Below are 21807 nucleotides of genomic sequence, written 5' to 3'. Positions count from 1 at the left end.
GTTATATCTCACCTTGGAGGGACTAGCGTTTTAAGGTGAGCGCACATAAGGAAAACATCAATAGATCATAGTTAATACCATTAGCTTTGTAGGCACAGCATATCATTGATCTTTATACTTAAGCTTATCATCATCATTATCGTACTCATAGTGTACTTCTTATCTCATATGACTATTTATGAACAAGGACTCTTAGTTTTCTTAAAAATAGGAGATTCATGAAGAAGAAGGAAATTCGTGCCATAAGATTCATGCCTTAGAAAGAAAGGACTAGCCTCACATACCTTTGTCGTTTAACTATTCTATTGCTTGCTCGTTCTCCTTTAATGCTCACATCTTTACCTTCAAGAGAATTCGTGTAGACATTAGCTAAACAATTACAAGAACGCGCTTGCTAAAGCTAGAGAAAATTGGGCAGCATTTCCTTTGTTCATACAACTTCCTCCATATTCCATATCAACTCCCAAACATTCATAACAACAATCACAATATCATAAACAACAATCGTCATTCATTTACGTTATTCACATTTTACGATTTCCCTTCAATTCTCCAAAATCATGATCATAGTTCACTATCGTGTTTCTTGCATATAATACTCATTCCGTGTTCTCATTACCATTCATAATCTATTTATAATCATAACATACCCATATCCATGGTTCATTCCAACTACAACCCAACAATGGCACTATTCCCACATTTATGACCCATTTCATATATTCTTCTACAATCCAAGTGTTTCAACTTTACAATACTTCAAACATCATGAAAATACCATAAAACATACCTTAGATATTGTAGGAACAAGCCTTGAGTGGCAATACTCTTCTTACACCAAAACCCTAGTTCACTTTCTTTTAGAATTTCTTGACTTAGATGACTTTAATGTGTTTCACAATCTTGATTCTTGTTGGTTTGATGAAGTTGATCATCAATTCTTCCTTGAATTCTTGTGGATGGAGTGTATGGAACCTTCTAGATGTCTTGAGAGAGATGAAGAAATATGGAAAATGAATTTAATGAAGTGAGATCACACTTGTATAATCAGAACTTACTCAGCTCGTCGGGACTTCCACGGACACTTATACGGTCCGTGGAACATTTCACTGTCCGTGTAACTGGTCGTGGTTCACCAATGGCCAGACATCATCTCTGCTGGATGTTATATGGCCCCTTATACGGACCGTATAAGTCGGTCGTATAACTCCTTCTCCCAGAAATGTTCTCCATCGTTCGTTTGTTCTCCAATCCTTATGGAACCTTCTTAACACTTATTTAACACTTCAACATCAATCTAAGAGATGTTATTACTCTTTCCCAAAGCATCATTAGAACGTCATTAACTCGATACTCGTAATTCTTGTCCGACACACAACTTATGACTTGCTTTCCCTAACAACTTCCCTTTCTCACCTCGAATGTCTTTGGAAATCTTAATTAGGACCATTAAAGGCTATTCCTCTCTTATCAAAACATCGTACACGTCATGCCCTTAATTTGTTTATTTACTGTATGCTAACGGGGAACTTTCAAGATGTAACAGGGAGTGCTCGATAAGAATTGGTACGGTATGGTTCGGCCTACGGGGTACGTGGCTGGCTCTTCTTCATAGTGCGCCCTTCGGGGGCAAGTTTTCGGATGCCGAGCGGGGTGAGGTAGAGGGAGGAGTGGAGTGTCCAGCTCGAGCGGTCCTCAGCACCGCGTGTATGCATTGGCTGGTAGACAGGACCGCGAGACATCTCCTAATGTTGTTACAGGTATATTATCAGTTTCCTCCCATGATGTTTATGCACTGATTAATCTAGGTTCCAATTTATGATTTGTTACACCATTTGTTGCTGGCAAGTTTGGGGTAGAGCCTGAGTTGATAAAACCTTTCGAGGTGTCCATGCCAGTCGTTGATTTTGGGCATGGACTTGTTAGCTTCTTGGTATGCTAATGTTGATTGTAGAGCAAAGATGGTTCGATTTTAGTTTCCAGGCGAGCCAGTCCTAGAGTGGAAGGGCAATGCTGCTTCGCCTAGAGGTAGGTTTATTTCCTACCTTAAGGCAGAGAAGATGGTCAGAAAAGGGTATATTTTTCATCTAGTTTGAGTTCAAGATGTGCAAGAAGAGCCGCTGACTCTTCAGTCTGTTCATGTGGTTAATGAGTTCCCAGAAGTGTTTCTAGATGAGCTTCCAGGCATTCCCCCAGAGAGGGAGGTTGATTTTGCTATTGACCTATTGCCAGACACTCAGCCAATATCTATTCCTCCTTATAGGATGGCACCTGCGGAGTTGAAAGAATTGAAAGAGCTGTTGAAAGATTTGCTTGAGAAAGGCTTCATCAGGCCTAGTACATCATCGTGGGGAGCCCCAGTGTTATTTGTAAGAAAGAAGGATGGCTCATTGCGAATGTGTATTGATTATAGGCAATTGAATAAAGTGACTGTAAAGAATAAGTATCCGCTCTCGAGGATTGATGATTTATTTGATCAGTTGCAAGGCACCAAGTATTTCTCGAAAATAGATTTAAGGTCAGGATACCACCAGGTTAGGGTGAAGGAAGAAAACATTTCGAAGACGGTATTCCGGACTAGATATGGCCACTATGAGTTATGTGTTATGTCGTTCGGGCTAACTAATGCCCCAGCTGTATTCATGGATTTGATGAATCGTGTATTCAGACCCTTCCTAGATTTGTACGTGATTATGTTTATAGATGATATTTTGGTTTATTCGTTTAGACCGATCATACGAGAACACACAAGGACGGTGCTCGGAATTCTTCGAGGGAAAAGAGTGGTATGCCAAGTTTTTTAGCGCATCATTACGGTTGAACTACGCGCTGGCTTTGGGTCACATTATTTCAGAGGAAGGCGTTAGAGTGGATGCCCAAAAGATTGAGGCTGTGAAGAATTGGCCAAGGCCCACGGCATCAACGGAGATACGTAGTTTCTTGGGCTTGGCACGTTATTATAAAAGGTTTGTAGAAGGATTTTTCTCTCTTTCAGCCCCATTGACCAAATTGACTCAGAAGTCAGCTAAGTTTCAATGGACAGATGCTTATGAGCAGAGTTTTCAAACGTTGAAGGATAAGCTAACTTTAGCACCAGTTTTGACTCTTCCAGAAGGAACAGATGGCTATGTGGTATATTGTGATGATTCAGGTGTTGGATTGGGCTGTGTATTGATACAGCATGGTAAGGTTGTTGCTTATGCTTCTAGACAGTTGAAGAAGCACGAGAAGAATTATCCAACCCATGATCTTGAGCTAGCGGCAGTGATTCATGCCTTGAAGATGTTGAGGCACTAATTATACGGTGTCCATGTTGATATCTATACTGATCATAAGAGTCTCCAGTACATCTTTACACAGAGGGATTTGAACATGCGTCAGAGGCGTTGGTTGGAAAGGTTAAAAGATTATGATGTGAATATTTTGTATCATCCTGGGAAGGCTAATGTAGTAGCCGATGCCCTCAGTTGTAAATCTATGTGTAGCTTGTCATACGTACCGCTAGAGAAAAGAGAGATGGTCCATGAGGTTCATCGATTAGCTAGCCTCAGAGTTCGATTGATAGATTCAGGTAATGCAGGGGTTACTGTTCAAGACACAGCGGTATCATCCTTGGTAGTTGAGATAAAGGAGCATCAGTATGAAGATCCTATTCTAGTTCATTACCGAGATACAACACCTCAGAAAGAGAAGACACCCTTTGTGATCACAGGTGATGGAGTACTCAGATATCGAGGTAGATTGTGTGTCCCTAGTGTTGCACGACTCCATCAGCAGGTTATGGGGGAGGCACATTACTCCCGCGATTCTATTCATCCGGGCTCGACAAAGATGTACCATGATCTCGGGGAAGTTTATTGGTGGGATGGTATGAAAGGAGATATAGCGAAATTTGTCGCTCGGTGTTCAAATTGCCGGCGGTCAAAATAGAACACCGAAGCACGGAGGGGTCTATTGCAAGCTATGGAGATCCTGACATGGAAGTGGGAGGAAATTAATATGGACTTTATTACAGGGTTGCCGCGTACTCAGCGAAAGTGTGATTCGATATGGGTCATAGTTGATAGGCTCACAAAGTCAGCTCATTTTCTGCCTGTCAGAACTACTTATGCAACCGAGGATTATGCGAGGCTTTATCTTAATGAGATTGTACGACTTCATGGTGTTCCTTAAACCATTATTTCAGATAGGGGAGCACAGTTCACAGCCAGATTCTGGAAGTCTTTTTCGCGAGGATTGGGGACTCAGGTGAGTCTTAGCACCGCCCTTCCAGACAGATGGACAAGCAGAGCGTACTATACAGACCCTTGAGGATATGCTCATAGCTTGTGCGCTTGACTTTCAGGGCAGTTGGGAGGATCATTTGCCTCTTATCGAGTTCGCGTATAACAACAGTTACCATTCTAGTATTCAAATGGCTCCTTATGAAGCCTTATATGGGTGGAGGTATAGATCGCCCATAAGATGGTTTGATGTTGGGGAAATCAGTTGCTAGGCCCAGACTTAATTCAACAAGCAATTGATAAGGTGAAGGTAATCAGGAAGAGGTCGCTAACAGCCCAGAGCCGCCAGAAATCCTAAGCGGATAATCGGCGACGTAAGTTAAAGTTCAAGATGGGCGACTGGGTGTTCCTAAAAGTTTTGCCTATGAAGGGAGTGATGAGGTTTGGTAAGAAGGGTAAGCTGAGCCCTCGATATATTAGGCCATATAAGATCATTCGTGTAGTGGGTACAGTGGCATATGAACTAGAATTGCCTTCTGAGTTAGAATTGGTACATCTTGTATTTCATGTATCAATGCTTCATAAGTGTATCGGAGATCCTTCAAGAGTTGTACCAGTGAATGATATCCAGGTGACCGAGCAGTTATCGTACGAAGAGGTTCCAGTGGCTATATTGGACAGGCAGGTCCGTCGGTTGCGAACCAAAGATGTAGCCTCCGTTAAAGTCTTGTGGAGGAATAAGAATGTTGAAGAAGTGACTTGGGAAGCGGAAGAAGCGATGAAGATTAAGTACCCGCATTTGTTCCCAGCAGTACAGGACGTGCAGTCGGAGAAATCACTTTCCCCAGGTATTGTTTTTATTTCAGTTATCATGATTTGGTCGTGTGAGGCCATGGTATTGTGTGTTGTGGTGTGTGGCCCTGTGTGGCATTATTTTGGGTTGCTGTGTACAGGGCGGATTGGTATAAGTACAGGGGAGACTCTGCCGAAATTTTATAACCCAAGATTATTTGAACACCTGAGGGCGGATGTTCCTAAGGGGGAGAGAATGTTACACCCCTCTTCTTCGTAGTAGTAGAACCTATGGTTCCCTAGCTGGATATGCCCTTGGAATAGAGGCCCGAACCCAATTTTGGAGATAGAAAATGTCTTACCCCGTGTACAAGAGTAACATTATGTGTTCTGGAAAATTTATAGAAATAGAAGTTCAACGAATCAAGTCGACGCGATCGGAACTGAACCAGAAAACCTTCAGGACACCAGTCATCGTTGATGGGTCGTCGACATGTTCGATAGACCATCGACGTGCGGCATCGATAGGCTTCCGCAGCTAGGCATCTGTAGGCGCAGGTCGACGGGCAAGTCGACGGACCGTCGACACGTCGACGGGCTGTCGACCTGCTCGTCGAACCGGACCGCTGTAGCCTTTTTGGCTTCCAAGTATAAAAATGTGGGTCACGACTTCATTTCATATTTTCCTCATTCTAAAAATCAGAAAACCCTAATATATTCTCTCCCATAGTTTTCATCATATTAGTGAAGATTTGACAAGATCCGGACCCCGTAAACCCAGGACGGTAAAGAAGAAAGGTTATTTCTAGGGTTTCTTCAAGTTGTAGAGCTTAGGGAGTTGAAGTGAAGTGATTCTTGGGATTCTATACATCACAAGATATGTAAATAATTTCTACCCTTGTATTTAAGTTGAGTATCAAGAGTTTTAGTGATTCTAAGTAAATAGGGGGTAGTTGTGAAAGTGGTAAGTTGATGAAAGACAAAATGGTAGCTTAGGGTTATTTGGAGAGATGATTGGGAATGGATTGGAATATATTTTTATATATATGTGGTGTTATTGCTGTCATGGTTAGTATTAAATGAATGAGAAGTTGAAGGGTTGTTAAGCTATGAGAGAAATGTTGCCCATGATTCGTTAAGCTCTCTATGCATCTAAAGGAGGTTAGTAAGTGAAGTACGTGGTCTAATGAAGGTTTATGTTATCTTAATTGTAGATTTACCAGTCGAGAAGTGGGAGTTGGTCGATTTGATATACGTCAAGGTATGTTAAGGCTATCCTTTCCTTCTTTTGGCATAATCCTATGATGTGATCCAACAAGCGAGCAAGCGAGATTTCATATTACTCTACTCTTAGAAGTATTAGGAGTATTTCAGTTTGTGATGTTCATGTACCCCTTTATCATTATTCCTTCTGTTCATGGGTCCAGTTTTATGTCTATAATTATTCATGCATTACATTCATTTATATATATATATATATATATATATATATGTTTGTTGACCTTTGACCAGAAGGCATTATATACACAAGTATTATATGTATATGGGGTATGGAAAGGAGCAGGCATTATATACGTATTACTACCTGATCAGCTAGTGCACTATGATGATGATATGAGAATCAGGCTGCCAATATCGCAGCAATGTATATGATGATGGCCGCAAAGAGGCCGATATGATCTGAGAAAAGGGACAGGCGTTATATACGTACCTATATACAGATGTATGACCTTCGTTGATAGGCATGAGCATGCATATTATGCGCCCGCGAGCGTGTAATGGAGATATAAGTTTGTGCAGATTCAGGCAGATACTAGTTCATACAAGTACATGCATTCAGTTATTTCAGCTTATAAGTTCAGATCTTATCCATGATTCTCATGTGGTTACATATATATGATGTTGCTCTTATGCTTTACATGCTCAGTACATTATCCGTACTGACTCCCCGTTGCTCGGGAGGCTGCGTTCATGCCCCGCGGTACGGGGAGACGGACGAGGTGGTCCTGCTCGGTAGGGCCTCTAGATACGTAGTGGTCGGTACGCTTCTTTCGATCCGGAGCTACAGTCAGTTTTGGTATGCCCCTTTTGAGATGTGTATGCATATGGGTATGACGGGGCCCTGTCCCGTCCTTTCTACAGCTTTCGTTCCAGTAGAGGTCTGTAGATAGTTGTATGTAGTAGTCAGATGGTGTAGCCTTGTCGGCTTCTATTCTTTTGTGTACGAGATATGTATGACCTGGTATGCTTGCTTGTTCTTCCGCATGTTGTGTGTATATATATGCAGATTGTATCGAGTTTTGATGCTTCCTTTTTATGAGATTAGTTGTTCCATTTATGGGCCTTCGATGTTCAGTATGATTCAGATATAAGTATAGGGGTGTTTGGCCGCTAGAGGTCAGACTCCCTTCGCGGCTCATCGGATTGGGTCGTGACAGAAGCCAAGGGAACCTGAATAGTTTATGGTGGTTGAACCTGAGCCTTGCTATCACTTGAATTATTTTAGTACCTTAAGGATTTTAGGAAATGGTCCTAGTCTCAGTACAAATGGACAGGTCTGCTTGGTTTGAACATGTACATTTGGAACCCTTTTTAGATTGAATTCTACGCTAAATAACTTTAAAGATACAAACCTCCATGTGATCTTAAAGAAGGTTGGAAATGAACCAAAGCCACATGACCTAAGAAAGGCCTTTTAAAGGGGCCTTGGGGAATGGAGAAGAGGAAAGCCAGGCCCAGCATGGGCTCATAACATTTTCCTTCAGATAAGAGGTCCCGTGGAACTTCTATAGTATGTGGGGTTGGGTGTTCATTGCCAAGAACTCTAGAACCACATGGATTCTTCCCCTAGGCTTAGTGAGACTCCCTTCCCAGCTTAGAGTTAGGTGTTCTAGCAAGATTGATTGTAGCCTTGACCAAGAATTGAGCATCTGTGTTCAGGTTAGAAACAAATTGGAAAGGTAGGCAGAAGTGTAAAACTAGGTTGTTCATTTTCCTTGGACTGGACTTGTTTACTTGTTCCTAAGAGTACATTAGTTGCCTTTAGTTGACTTTAGGCTTGGTACCTAGAACTCAGACAAAGGAGGACCTCAGTCTTGCCCCCTTTCCTGTCATGTCCACATCCCTTAATTGATTGGTTCTATGTGCTTTCTCACTAGCATGGTGTAAAATGCTCAGTTTCATTTTAGGATAGCATTAGTGCAGATCTGCCTCCCTTGTGTGTCACAGCTTGTGTGTTTTCTCATGGTTATCTGTCCTTGATTTATTATCCCAGGTCATCCCATATCTGATACTGCAGCTTATGTTGTTTTTCTCTCTATGACCATGTTGCCTTGTCCTGGTCCCATTTGTGATTGATAGGCCCAATTGTGTTATCCCCGAGACTGTGCGTTTTATTCTTTGCCCTTTTGGTTCCTTTTAGTCTGCCTTGGGCCTTTCTCATGAGTGTGTGTTTGGCCATATTTTGCTACTGCAAGTCTATGAATTTGTTTGCTCTGGTTCTTGAATTGCATTGTGTTGTGAACCTGGACAGTTATGTGGTATTTTATCCTAAAATCTGCTTGTGTTCTTGGTGGCTAAATTGGTGTGGGACACGGTAATTTGAGGTAGGGTCTAGTCTTAGCCTTCCTCGGTGACTAGCCATGGCTGGAGTTTATGAAACCCCTTGGAACTTGTGCAGCATCAGAAATACGAGGGCAATGACTCTCCCTTCCTCTTTGTTACCAAAGACCTGCCAATAGGCTTTGTGGCATCCATATATAAGCATTAGCACAACTACCTTACTTCATTGACTTGTAGAATCTGTTTGATATGTATGTGTATATTTGGTATATATTGCCTTTTTTTTAGCATAATCCTGATAAGTTCAAAAAATTATAAACTAACCGATTTCCCTTTTTCTTTTACTCCCTCTCCATATGACAACTCGGGTCGAGTCAGACTGCCTATTGGGCCTCAGGCCCAATAAGGAATATTCTTTCCTTGAAGATATTGAGTCCGCAAAGACGAATTAAATTGCTTGGCGCGCAGAAAGCCTAGCCATGGGTGAAAATGGCTGGCTAGGGGCTTGGTTCCTTTGTTTGGTTCTTGTCTTTCTTCCATCTTTGAGCTTTTAGTATTAGTAAACTTGTAAAAATTCATGTCATAGTGGAATCCTTATTGTGTGAACTAGTAGTGTTAGGACAACGGTACTTATGCCGTTTAGAGTGACCCAAAACCATTTCTTTCAAAACCCGGATATAGTGTAATGATTTTTGACAAACTTGAATAGGGGATTAGTTAAACTAGTTGACGCGGTATTTTAAAATAAGAGCAAAAAGAGTATTTCAAAAACCACAAATGTTGCGATATTGTTCAAGAAAGTCGGACTGGTTTTCAAAAGCTGAAGTATTTTTAAAGAACAAATCAAGTTTGTTCCAAACTAAGGCTAAAATAAAATAAGTGTTTTGGATCAATTTCAAATGACAAAATCTGATAAATATTGGGCCAAAAACCCCACTGATTTTAGCAGAAAAATGAATAAGGCCAGAATTGGCTAAAACAAAAAAGGGATTTTTGGGCCAAGGCCCATTCACGGACAAAAGGGGATGATATCTCAAAAAAAATAAAAATTAAAACCCAAAGCTCATTTTGACCCAAAAATAGGCAGGCCTCTTCAAAAAATATATATATAGTACTGGGCTACAAAGCCCAAAGACAAGACCAATTTGACAATTTGCCTTAAAAAATGCATTTTCCAAAAAATAAATGCATTCGTGTATATGATTTCTCAGACAAAGAGTTCCCAAGCGTATTATACGGATTGAACCAAATAAAGTATGAGTTAAGCATAGACAGAATTAAACATTTAAATCATAATAAGTTTATATTTTCAAATAACATGTATAGAGATGACAACTTTATACCCGTTTTCCAAATGAAATACATCATCCCTATATACAAAAGGGGAAATTATTTTATCCGGATATCATAAATCCGAATCTACGTACCCTATATATAAAGGGAACATATTCAAATTCTTTTTTTTGAAAATGATATGCGAAATGACAAAAACATTTCGTGAATAAGCACTAAATAGACAGTTCATAATAATACTCATACTTTGAAATTCGAAGGTCAACCGTATAGTACGGATCCTTAATACTAGGGTGCCTAACACCTTCCCCAAGAGATCATTAGAACCCTTACCTAAAACTGGATTGCGAAGGATTTTGCACTATATCTGAAAAAACCCTTCACCCCCGATTTTCCTAATTTCCTAAAAATTAGGTTGCGACTCTTTTCAAACAAAGTCTGAAAGAGCACCAACGACTTCGTAGTAGCTTTTTTGCCTTAACCAGCGTAAAAAACGAACCGTTATAGATGGCAACTCTGTTGGGGACTTAAAGGTTCTAACCATAAGGATTCTAATATAATATGAGTATATTTGCCTTAACTGTCTATGTGTTCACTGTCTCGTAATTATTAATTGTCATTGCATGCATATCATAACTCCGCCACTCTTAGCATTTATTTTACACTTTGTTTCAAAAGGCAACTTCGCAGAGCACGCGGTCGTTCCTTCATTATAAAACAAAAAAATTCATTTGGAACTGTTATAAGGCGGGGTTGGTACGCGGTCGTCCAATAGCCCTAACAGTTCAGCCCCAGTCGTCCGCTCGGGTTCTCAGTCTTTCGTGAAAAACCACTCTAGTGAAAACTAGGTTAGAGCTAAGCCAAATCCCTACTATACTAAAGCATTATACTTAGACGGTCCTTGGGTATCTCATACCTACCTAAGGCTCATTAACAGGGAATACCTCGTGTTCGGACCCGAAGAACATCGCATCTCATTTATATGCTATGTAGAAACATGTTCGTGCCTATGTGATGAACCATTGATCCTACGGGGACAATGGAATCTTAACCGTATTTTGTTTTGTCGATGGAATGAAGAATCCGTTTTGACATCGTCATTGAGGCTCCTGAGTTGCTAAGGGCTTGGTATGAATGGCTGGGTGATATATACCAGAGAATGATAAATTGCACTTTGGGACACTTTCCTTCTATCATGACAATGAAAGGTCACCCGAAGCTAATAGAGGTATTGGCAGGGTATTGGGACGACAAAGAAATGTTGTTCTGTTTCGGTGATATCAAGATGACTCCTACCCTGGAAGAAATCAGGGATGCCATAGACAACAATGGAACCTGTCTAAGAGGCGACACAAGCCGGATCACAATCTGTTATTTCTACATAGGCCCACCATCGGCCAAATCATGAGATTTCTTATTTTGACTGAGGCGCCCTTCGCACAAGGGCCCACCATAGCCTTCAGAGATCTATACCGGAGATTCGGGGATGTCATCGGGTACACTCTATATCAAAGGGAATTTAAGAGCCGAGAAGAATGGGAGACCACTAGGCCTTTAGCCTTGTTAGGCACTATGATGTTTCCCCAGGATGGGTCATTGGCCATAGAGACCCCGGTGATCTACCTGGCCCATACAATCTTCCACGGCATAACCAAAGATCAAGAGACAAGGTATTTTGACCTAGCTCCCATCATATTGGCAGACATCTTCCGAGCTCTAGATAAGTGTCGGAATCATTTCCGATACTTCCAGGGATGCAATATGTTGCTGCAATGGTGGATTATCAAACACCTTAACATGGCCAAATAAATTTAGGGTTGGAGTCGACAAAACCGGATAGATCGCCTCTTGAATTACTGTCCAACTCTCGGGTTCATGTCCAAAAATGCTTAGGTTGATTTCTTCACTGACTTGACTGAAGATCGGATCCATTGGATGTTTCCTGACTTTATATCCGAATTTATGGTAGTCTGAGGATAGAATTGCCCATTTGTGCCACTAACTAGGATTCAAGGGGTCTGTCCTTATTATTCGTCCCGGGTTTTGAGACAGTTCGGTAGAAGGAAAGTGATACCTAAGGTAGGAAATCCTGAGCAGTTCATCATTAAGCACACCGAACAAAAAATCAAGCACGCAGGGGTGATCCTCAGGGAATGGATTGGCCGTGTAAGCTGGGGCCCAGGTACTCTAGCTCCAGACAAGCTCGAAGCAGGGTGTGACCCAAGGTATTGCGCATGGCAGTAGGGAGACTTGGCTCGCACACTTACACTAGGACCTGCACCTCCCCAAGAGGCCCAAGAAGAGGAACGTATGAAAGAATGCCTGGAAGGTACAGACGAGCATTTGGCCGGGATCTTAGAAGAAACAGACCCGGTGATTGTCAGAATGGAGCTATATCAGGCACGCCTTCATTTCTAGACCACCCTTTAAAGGGTCAAGAAGGCCAGGACGAGCCAAGCCTCGACATCAGCCGTTGGAGGACTTCCTTGATTGCTGCTTTTATTATTATAAGCCCCGTGTCGGCTTTATCATCACTTTTATTATCCCTTCTGGGAAGATATTACTATTATTTATTAATCATGATGACTTTTTCGGGGCAATGGTTCACCTTCACAAATGGCACTTATATGTTTCAAACGATAAAGAGAGCCTTGACTCAAAAGGCCTTAGGGACACGAGTAGTATAAATATGCGTTCTTATTTGCTACGTGCCTCGCATGCTTACCTGCTATGTGTATGATCATATATTAAAGCTTGAGTACGATTAGTCCGATAATCTAAACTACGTACCCAGAAGAAAAACCATGAGGCTTAAAACATACTCGAATTTATCTCCACTAAAGGTTGACTTACAATCAGGAATCAAGGAGGGCATGAAGCGTGGACTTTAGGGGAGACAACTGAGATACTGCGAGACAAGGTGCTGCAGATGGAACAACACCTCCAGGAAATAGGAAAGAAGATTGACGATGTAGACGGATTACTAGGCATGGTCAGGAATCCACCGGAAGGCATAACCCAAGAACAATACTATGGAAATGTCCCTAAAGAGGTGAGGGACTTGGTGCTAAACTACATACCGCTAGAGAGAAGGCCTGTAACACCCAGGAAAGGAATCCTAGAGGGGACCAATGAGGAACTAGGAGCCGGTTCGGATCCGTGGGTGTTCGCATCGGACCCACAAGAAGGAATAGAGCCCCAAGAAAAGGATCCCGAGCCCATTAAGGAAGGAAAGCCTGAGGCAGAAAAAGAGCCGAAAGAGGAAGAAGAAGTGCCAGAGGAGTAGGAGGAAGAGCCTCGGGACACGGAGGAAACAGAGCCTGTCGACATAGGGACCGAAGGAAGGGCGAACCCGTTTGCGATGTTTCTCGATTTTCAGGGGAATAACGCGGATGATGAATCTGGTTAGTATGCCCTGTTATATCCCGCATTTCGTACGACGGGACATTCCGAGCTAGTCGTGAAAAGTTGAGGGCAAGACAATTTTGGAAGGCGAGGTTGAGATTTGTAATCTTCGATTTCGTTTTAATGCACAAGTCGCATATAAGTATTGGCATGGAATACTAAGGGAAAACTTGGAATTTGGAAATTATTATTATGTATGAATTCTTGGAGAGGTCAAGTGGCCGTGGGACCCACCCATGGTTGGCCAATATTTTCAAGCCATGAAATGGCACATGTGTTCATTTTATATGGGTGAAGGCTAAATATATATGTAGGCAAAGATGACAGGAAGAATTCATCTTTTATAATTTAAGAAAAATCTAGAAAATTGGAGAAATTTGGAGGAAAAGAAAAGAAAAAAAAAAGAAAAGGGGGCACATGGCCGGCCATGTGCCCATTTATACTTATATATATATATATGTGTGTGTGATGGTCAAGTAAAGACCACACTTCATCATTTTTTTGCTCTAGAAATTTCAAGAGAGAGAGAGGGAGAAGAACATGGGAGTTCGGCCAAGGAGGGCGAAAACTTGCCCTCAAATTTGATCATGGAAAATTATTCTCTCCTAGCTTTTCTACTAATTGAAGGGTCCTTATTAACATGAGCTAGTTGTTGGAGCAAGCAAGGCGGTTGTTTGCATGATTCACAATTCTAGCCGAGAGTTGAAGAGCAAGTGGAAGAAGGTAAGGTTCTATCTTTTCTTTTTGCATGTGTTATGGACGTTGGAGTGTGTTTTAGTGTGTTGAAATGGATAAAATTCATGAAGTTGTGTGTGATTGGTGTGGTGGCCGAATGGTGGTTGTTGGTGTAGAAAAGATGAACTAATGTTATTTAGTGTTCTAGTGATGTTGTTGTGGATATTATGATGTAAAATGAATGTTTGATGACTCATGTTGAAGTTGTAGTGTTGCAGGCTATTTTGGAAAATTAATATGATTTTAATATAGTTTCTTGTATTGATGGAAATAATGTTGCTAACGTATGGAAGTGTCGATATAGTTTATGGATTCGGAAGAATGAAATGTGTTGCCATTGCTCTTATGGAATTTGGCAATTTCGGGTGGAAGAAAGTAGTGGTTGGGTAGTTTGAATATTGTATGGATTGCTTGGAATGCTCTTAAATCATGTTTGAATGGTTGCGGATGAGTAATTGAGTATGCGAGCATTGGTGTTGAATTGATCGTATGTAGTTATTTGAATATGAATGAAATGTTGTCGAATTGTGTAGAAAGGAATTATTAATGCTAGAATGCATTTTAAATCACTTATGGATATTGTTAGTATGGTTGTTGGTTTGGTTGTTGTTGATTTGGCCGAGTTGAATTCTCGGGGATGTCGAAGTTATAGGGGAAATGCTGCCAAAATTTTTGTAGACAAAGTATTAATTTGAAATTGGATTCTCGAGTGTTATGGCTAATGTCTGATAACCTAATGACATTATTGTAGATCGTGAGAAGTCGAGACTCAAGTTTGGATTAGCTTAGAGGGCGGCCAAGGTATGTAAAGCTCACCCTTTCTTCTTTGGCATGTCTTAGAGTAATAAGCTATGACACGATTCTCGAGGTAATTCTACTCTGGTGATCCGAGCATGTCCATGATTCTTGGCTTTCCCTTGACATTCGTATTCTTAATGTAGTCGAATTATGGCTCTTATGTCTTTCGTATGACTATCTTTTAAAAGTGGCATAAAAGTTTTGTCTTCAAAAGAATTTTGTTTTTAAATGAATCTGAAACTACGAACACCCGTAACTTTCACAGAAGGGCTCGGATCGCCCCGATATGATCGTAGGAGGTTCTGTAGTGTATAATGATCTCAACCTCCACGGGCGGGCCCGGATCGGTTGGGTACTTGTCCGTGGGCCCGCAAGACGTTCCTTTGTATAGTTCTAGCAACTTGTTAAAAGAACTTAATATAGTTAACAACCTGATTTTCGAATATGATTACTCACTTATATGTTAAGTCTGAAATGAGAAATCGTATGTATATGATGTTGATCCGTAACTATGATGGCTAGAGTTCTATTTGACAAGTCCCGAGTAACATTCGAAAGAAACTGGATTTGACTATGACTATTGGCTTGGTTTTTAAATAATAGTCTGTTTTGATTGTTTTATGGAATCTGTGTAAATGTACGAAATGAGAATTCGTATGCATATGATTTGGATACGGAACTATGATTGATAGACTTTTATTTGATATGTTTCCGAGTAATATCCGGAAGAGATTTGATTTGACTAATGCCATTAGCTTGTAAATGATAATTTGTTTGATTATTCTGTTAAGTCTGTATAAATGTTGTGAGTTGCATATAGATCCCACGATTCTGCTCTTGCATATTATTGTTACTTCCTTCGCCGAGTCCGGGCACGGTTACTATCGTGCGCACAATCGAAGTATGATGAGCTTCCGAAGTATGATGAGCGTCGATACTATGGTGTTATGATGTGTCCCACTACGAGCCCTCTTTGGCCGGCACCGTGGTTATATGATATGATGTGTGACGGAGACGGAGATATGAAAACTTCCGAAGGTATGATGAGTTGTGGTGCCCAAGGCGGTGAGGGCGACCACGTTACGTCCGTCGGGTCCCTATTACGGACCGCATAGGGTATATGATATGATAATCGATAATCTGATGACATGATGATTTGTTAATGTGATGATCTGATAATATAATGAATCTGTTCTGATGGTACGGTAATATGATGATTCTGTTTAATGTGATGATATGATAATATGATAATTCTGTCTAATGTGATGATATGATAATCTGATGATTCTGTTTACCGAGTCCCTCACTGGAGGGCCGGGATACGTTATATGTTATATATACGTATTCAGAAGTATGATCGTTGGGTTTCGGGGCGGTGGTGGGGCAAACGCAATGGCGGGGCAAACCCAGTGGTGAGGCACATTCCACATTGGTTTAGGCGAATCCCACATTGGTTTAGGCGAATCCCACATTGGTTAATGTCAGCTGCTATAATATGATCTATTTTCCATATATATGAGACAGAAATGTTCTTAAAAGAAAGCTAAGCATTTCGGCATCCCGATCATTATATTGGTCTTCTGCACCTCGTATGTATGATTTGTCTTTCAGATACAAGCACCTTGACATTCTGGTTATTATGTTCACTGTCTGTACTCCTTATTTCGGTTATGATCTCGTTTTCTGTATTCCATGCTTTACATGCTCGATATTCCGTCATGACCCCTTTCTTTTCGGGGCTGCGTTTCATGCCGCGCGGTACACCCGACGAGTCAAGACATTAGTAGAAGATGTTCCGGCGGATTGGCGAGCTCCATTTCCTCCGGAGTACTGCCGAGTCAAGATGTTTATGTTATGAAAGTTTGTTCTATGTTAGAGACTTTGCAGACAGAGTCACGTGTATAGTGCGTCAGTTATGTAAGTGGCCCTATAAGCCGATGTACTGTTATGCATTATATTACAGGTATTATATGATTACAGATTTTTATTTGGTTGAGAAAGACGGAAAGGCATGTTGTTTTTCAAAAAAAAAAAAATTCATTACATATTTGTGTTATGGCTAAGGGCCCAGTACGATTACAAGTATTACGAGAGTCAGTGGGTTCGCTCGGCCCTAGGTAAAGGTCGGGTGCCCATCACACCCTATCGGATTAAGGGTGTGACACGCCCCTACTGAGGAGGGAACAAATTTCTATGCACCCTCGTCCATGTTGATATCTACTGGCTCTACTATGGTTTCGGAGAACTTTGGAAGGGCAAACCTTCCTACGCTAGCTCCATGGAGCATAGCTTTCAGAGCCCAATCTTCCCCATTCAGAGTAGCTCTGTTGCCCGTCACTTGCAAGGAAGTATTCAAGAAGATGATGGCCGCTGGGATGGATTACACCACTAGGGTTAGACTACTGGTCCCTGCCTTAGTATACACTTACAAAAGATGCCCGTTTCACCTCAATTAGGCGGGTCACACCTTGAATGAATGTTTAGCATTAAGGAGAAGAATTGTTAGTTTAATTGATGACAAGATCATCGGGACTTTATGGGGGCCGCATACCTTGCTGGTCCATGAACCCGTCACCCCAAGAGAGGGATTTACCCCCGAGACCCAAGTTTGACGGTATGATTTCACGATTTTTGAGGAATCGTACGCTCGCCTTTTCTCGACTTTGGCTTCGTTGAACAAAATCAGACCAGTGGAACCTGTTTACGAGCCTGCGCCTTTAGGGCCCAATAGAAACAAGTTCTGCCTATACCATACTGGAGCCGGGGGGCAAGATATTGAAGGATGCCATGCCTTCAAACTTGAGGTCGAAAATATGATCAGGACCAAACAGATCTTGGTCCTACTCCCACCATGGTACTAAAGGAAAAGAAAGATTCGACATGAGAAAGCAAGATCGTAAGGATAACGACTTGCAGAAGCTATACTTTCAGGTAGCTATTAGGTGTCCTCTCTTTTGCACAAATGTTATCCCCACCCTCATAAATTTGTAAAGGAACTGAGCCGACCTGATGTCCTAATGGAGGGATACGCGGGAAGCCCTAGTCGGTCCTGGTTTGGGGATGTCTGTAGCTAGGATTAGCCAAAGGATATTTCTATATCCTTCTTTTGTAATCGAACTACGTAAGGCTTGATTTCCCCCGGCAGGATACGTAGGCAGTCTACGTAAGACTCCGTCCCTTCTTGGTTCGAATTATAATCCCCCCACTTAATTAATTTTTTTTTAATGACAGGTAAACAAAGTTCGCCGTAGTAAGTCAACCGCAAGACCACCAAACCAAGATCCACCCGAACATAAAATCCCATGATATCCCAAGACCTTAAAAGATCGGATCAAGAGTACTCAAGCGTCACACCCTTAATCCGATAGGGTGTGATGGGCACCCGACCCTTATTTAGGGCCGAGCGAACCCGCTGACTCTCGTAATTCTCATAATCATGCTGGCCCTCAAGTCATGACACAAATACATAATGAAAGTTTTTCGAATAACAATATGCTTTTTACCTTTCTCGAATCAAATAAAATCTATAACATATAAAACCTATAATACAATGCGTAATAATACATCGGCTTACATAGCCGCTTACATAACCGACATCTTATACCCACAACACTGTCTGCAAAGTCTCTAGCACAGAACATGAAACCATAACATAATACTCTGACTAGGCTGCACTCCGGAGAAAGTGGAGCTCGCCAATCCCGCTGGAACATCTTCTACTAATATCTTCAGCTCACACAGGTGTACCGCGCGGCATAAAACGCAGCCCCGAAGAAAGGGGGGTCAAGATTTTAATATGTACTGAGTATGTAAAGCATGAAATACAGTAAGCGGGATCATAATGAAGTAAAGAGTACAGAAAATCATAAGACTTGCCTTTGAAAACCTATACCATGCATGTCAATGTCATGAAATCATCGTAAAAATATATAGCATGTCCCGGCCCTCTATTGAGGGTCTCGGTGAGTAAAATCATAATGTGCATAAATAAAGTACACATATAACGTGTCCCGGCCCTCTAATGAGGGACGCGGTGAATAAAATCATGTCATCATCATGTATGCATGCATAAATATATATATATATATATATATATACCGTACCCGGCCCTCTAGTGAGGGACTCGGTGAATAGCGTGTCCCGGCCCCGCTTGCAAGGGACTCGGTATGCCATCCCCACATCATCACATCATCATATATATATATATAGCGTGTCCCGGCCCTCTAGTGAGGGACTCGGTGAATAATGCAGTGGAATGTGCACGAATGCATGTCCTGGCCCGGGACTCAGTGAAAGATGCATTGAGCTTGGCACGAGTAGATTAGTGAGAAACCATATGCACATAAATCATTTTCATAGACTCAATGAAGTAATCTAAACGGATCGTCATTTGAAAATCGGGACAATAGTTATATCAAAAATCTTTCGGACGTTACTCGGAAACATATCAAACATCTTAAGCATATACTAGAACCGTAGGGATCATAGTCATATGTCAAATCAATTCGAGCCACCTCGGAAAGTTACAAACATTATTCACTTTAGGATTTTTTACAAACATATCGAAGCGATCCGAGCCTTTCTGTGAAAGTTACGGACGTTTGTAGTTTCGGAATCGTTTAGGAACAAAACTCTTTTGAAAACAAAACCTTTATGCAACTTTTAAAATTTAATCACACAAATGACGTAAGGACCATGATTTGACCACATTAAGAATACAAATATCAAGAAACCAATAAGAATCATAAACATGCTCGGATCACCAAAATAGAGTTACCTCGAGATTCGTGTCATGACTTACTTTCAACTAAGACATGCCAAAGAAGAAGAGGTTGAGCTTTACATACCTTAGCCGCTTCCTAAGCTAATCCAAACTTGAGTCTCGACTTCTCACGATCTACAATAATGTCATTAGGTATCAACCATTAGCCATAACACTTGAGAATCCAATTCCAAATTAACACTTTGTCTACAAAAATTTCGGCAGCATTTTCCTTATAACTTCAACATCCCCGAGAATTCAACTCGGCCAAATTAACAACAACCAAACCAACAACCATACTAACAATATCCATAAGTGATTCAAAACGCATTCTAACATTAATAATTCCTTTCTACACAATTCGGCAACATTTCATTTATATTCAAATAAACTACATACGATCAATTCAATACCAATGCTCATATATTCGATTACTAATCCGCAAGCATTCACACATGATTTAAGAACATTCCAAGCAATCCATACAATATTTAAAACAACCCAACCAATAGGCCACTCCACCCGAAATCTTCCAACTACATTAGGAACATCAATAACACATTTTCTTCTTCCAAATTCATAAACTATATCGACAATTCCATACGTTAGCATCATCATTTTCATCAATACAAGAATCTATATTGAAACCACATTATGTCCCAAATCAGCCCACACGATGATCACTTCAACTTGGATCATTAAATCTTCATTTTATATCATAGAACCCACAACGAACAACAACCTAAGATACTTCATAAAATTAGTTCATTATGCTCTACCAAAACAGCCCCTACACGGCCAAGTTTCAATCTACATAATTCCATGAATTTCATTCATTTCTACATGCCAAACATACACAAACCATCCATAACAACATCAACCAAACACTAAATAATATTTGTTCATCATGCCTTCACCAAACAACATGCACACGGCTACACTTCAACACACCATACTTTCATGAATTCCATTCATTTCCACACTCCACAATATCCACAAGCCATGCATAACACATGAAAATAAATATTAAATCTTACCTCTTCCAACCAACTTCTCCACGGCTAGGAGTGTCCATGGCAACAACGAACGATTTTCTTGTTCCAACAACTACTCCACGTTGACGAGGGCCTTCTAATTAGTAGAGAGAGAAGGAGAAAAATAATTTTTCTTGATCAAATCTTCCATGACCATGTTCGGCCATGCCTTGGCCGAACCCTCTCTCCTCTCTTTTTCTCCATCTTTCTTGAATTTTCCCAAGTTTAAAATGATGAGTTGTGCCTTGTAATTCATCACTTACATATATATATATATATATATATATATATATATATTGCATGCACATGGCCGGTCATGTGCAAGCTTCTCCTCCTTTTTTTTCTTTTTTTTTTTCTCGAATTTTCTTCAATTTTCTAGAATTTTCTTAGGTCATGAATGATGACTAATTACTTGACTTGGTCATCCTTTGCCTACACATACATATGTCTTGCTATATAAGATGAACACATGGCCTCTTTAATGACTTGGATTAATTGGCCAACCATGGGTGGGACCCATGTCCACCTCACGGCCACATGGCCCCTTTGGCCACTTCATGAAATAATTTTTCCAACTTCTAGCCCCTAATTTTTCCTTATTCCAACTTTACCCTTAATACTCCATACCAACACAAAGATGAATATGCAACTTATGCATTCAAAAAAAAATAATTATAACCTTGTCCCTAACTTTCCGCCATTAACTCGAAATATCCAAATGTACAAAATGCGAGGTATAACATCCTTCCCCCCTTTAGAACATTCGTCCTCGAATGTTCAACTAGTCTCATAAGGTCTTCTAAGGATCTTGGGGGGGGAGGGGGGAGTGGAGTCTCCTTTGTTACCATGGCATATAATCTCATCTATCGATTATATCTCTTCTTCATATCCTCTTCAGCTTCTCCAGTCGTCCCCTCTCTACTATTGTTCTGCCACACGAACTCAGACCCTTATGGTCGTAACACAAGTACCTATGACTTTACGTCTCATTAACAATAACTCCGACGGATCCCAATGTACCGAAACTATAGGGTGTAATATCCTTTTCTCCTTAGAAATAACGGTTTGATTATCGGTTGCTCAATCCTACCTTAAAACATACCTAAGTCTCTTCTCATTCTTACTTAACTCCTTTATTGCCTGCGGCCCACTTCTTCCACTTCTTTGCCTTCGTGTATTTGATCGGAATCTAGCTCGTATCTCA

Source organism: Lycium ferocissimum, chromosome 3 (assembly GCF_029784015.1).
Source record: "Lycium ferocissimum isolate CSIRO_LF1 chromosome 3, AGI_CSIRO_Lferr_CH_V1, whole genome shotgun sequence".
Classification (NCBI taxonomy): Eukaryota; Viridiplantae; Streptophyta; class Magnoliopsida; order Solanales; family Solanaceae; genus Lycium; species Lycium ferocissimum.
The sequence above is the reverse complement of the archived record's forward strand: the minus strand, read 5'-3'. Positions refer to the sequence as shown.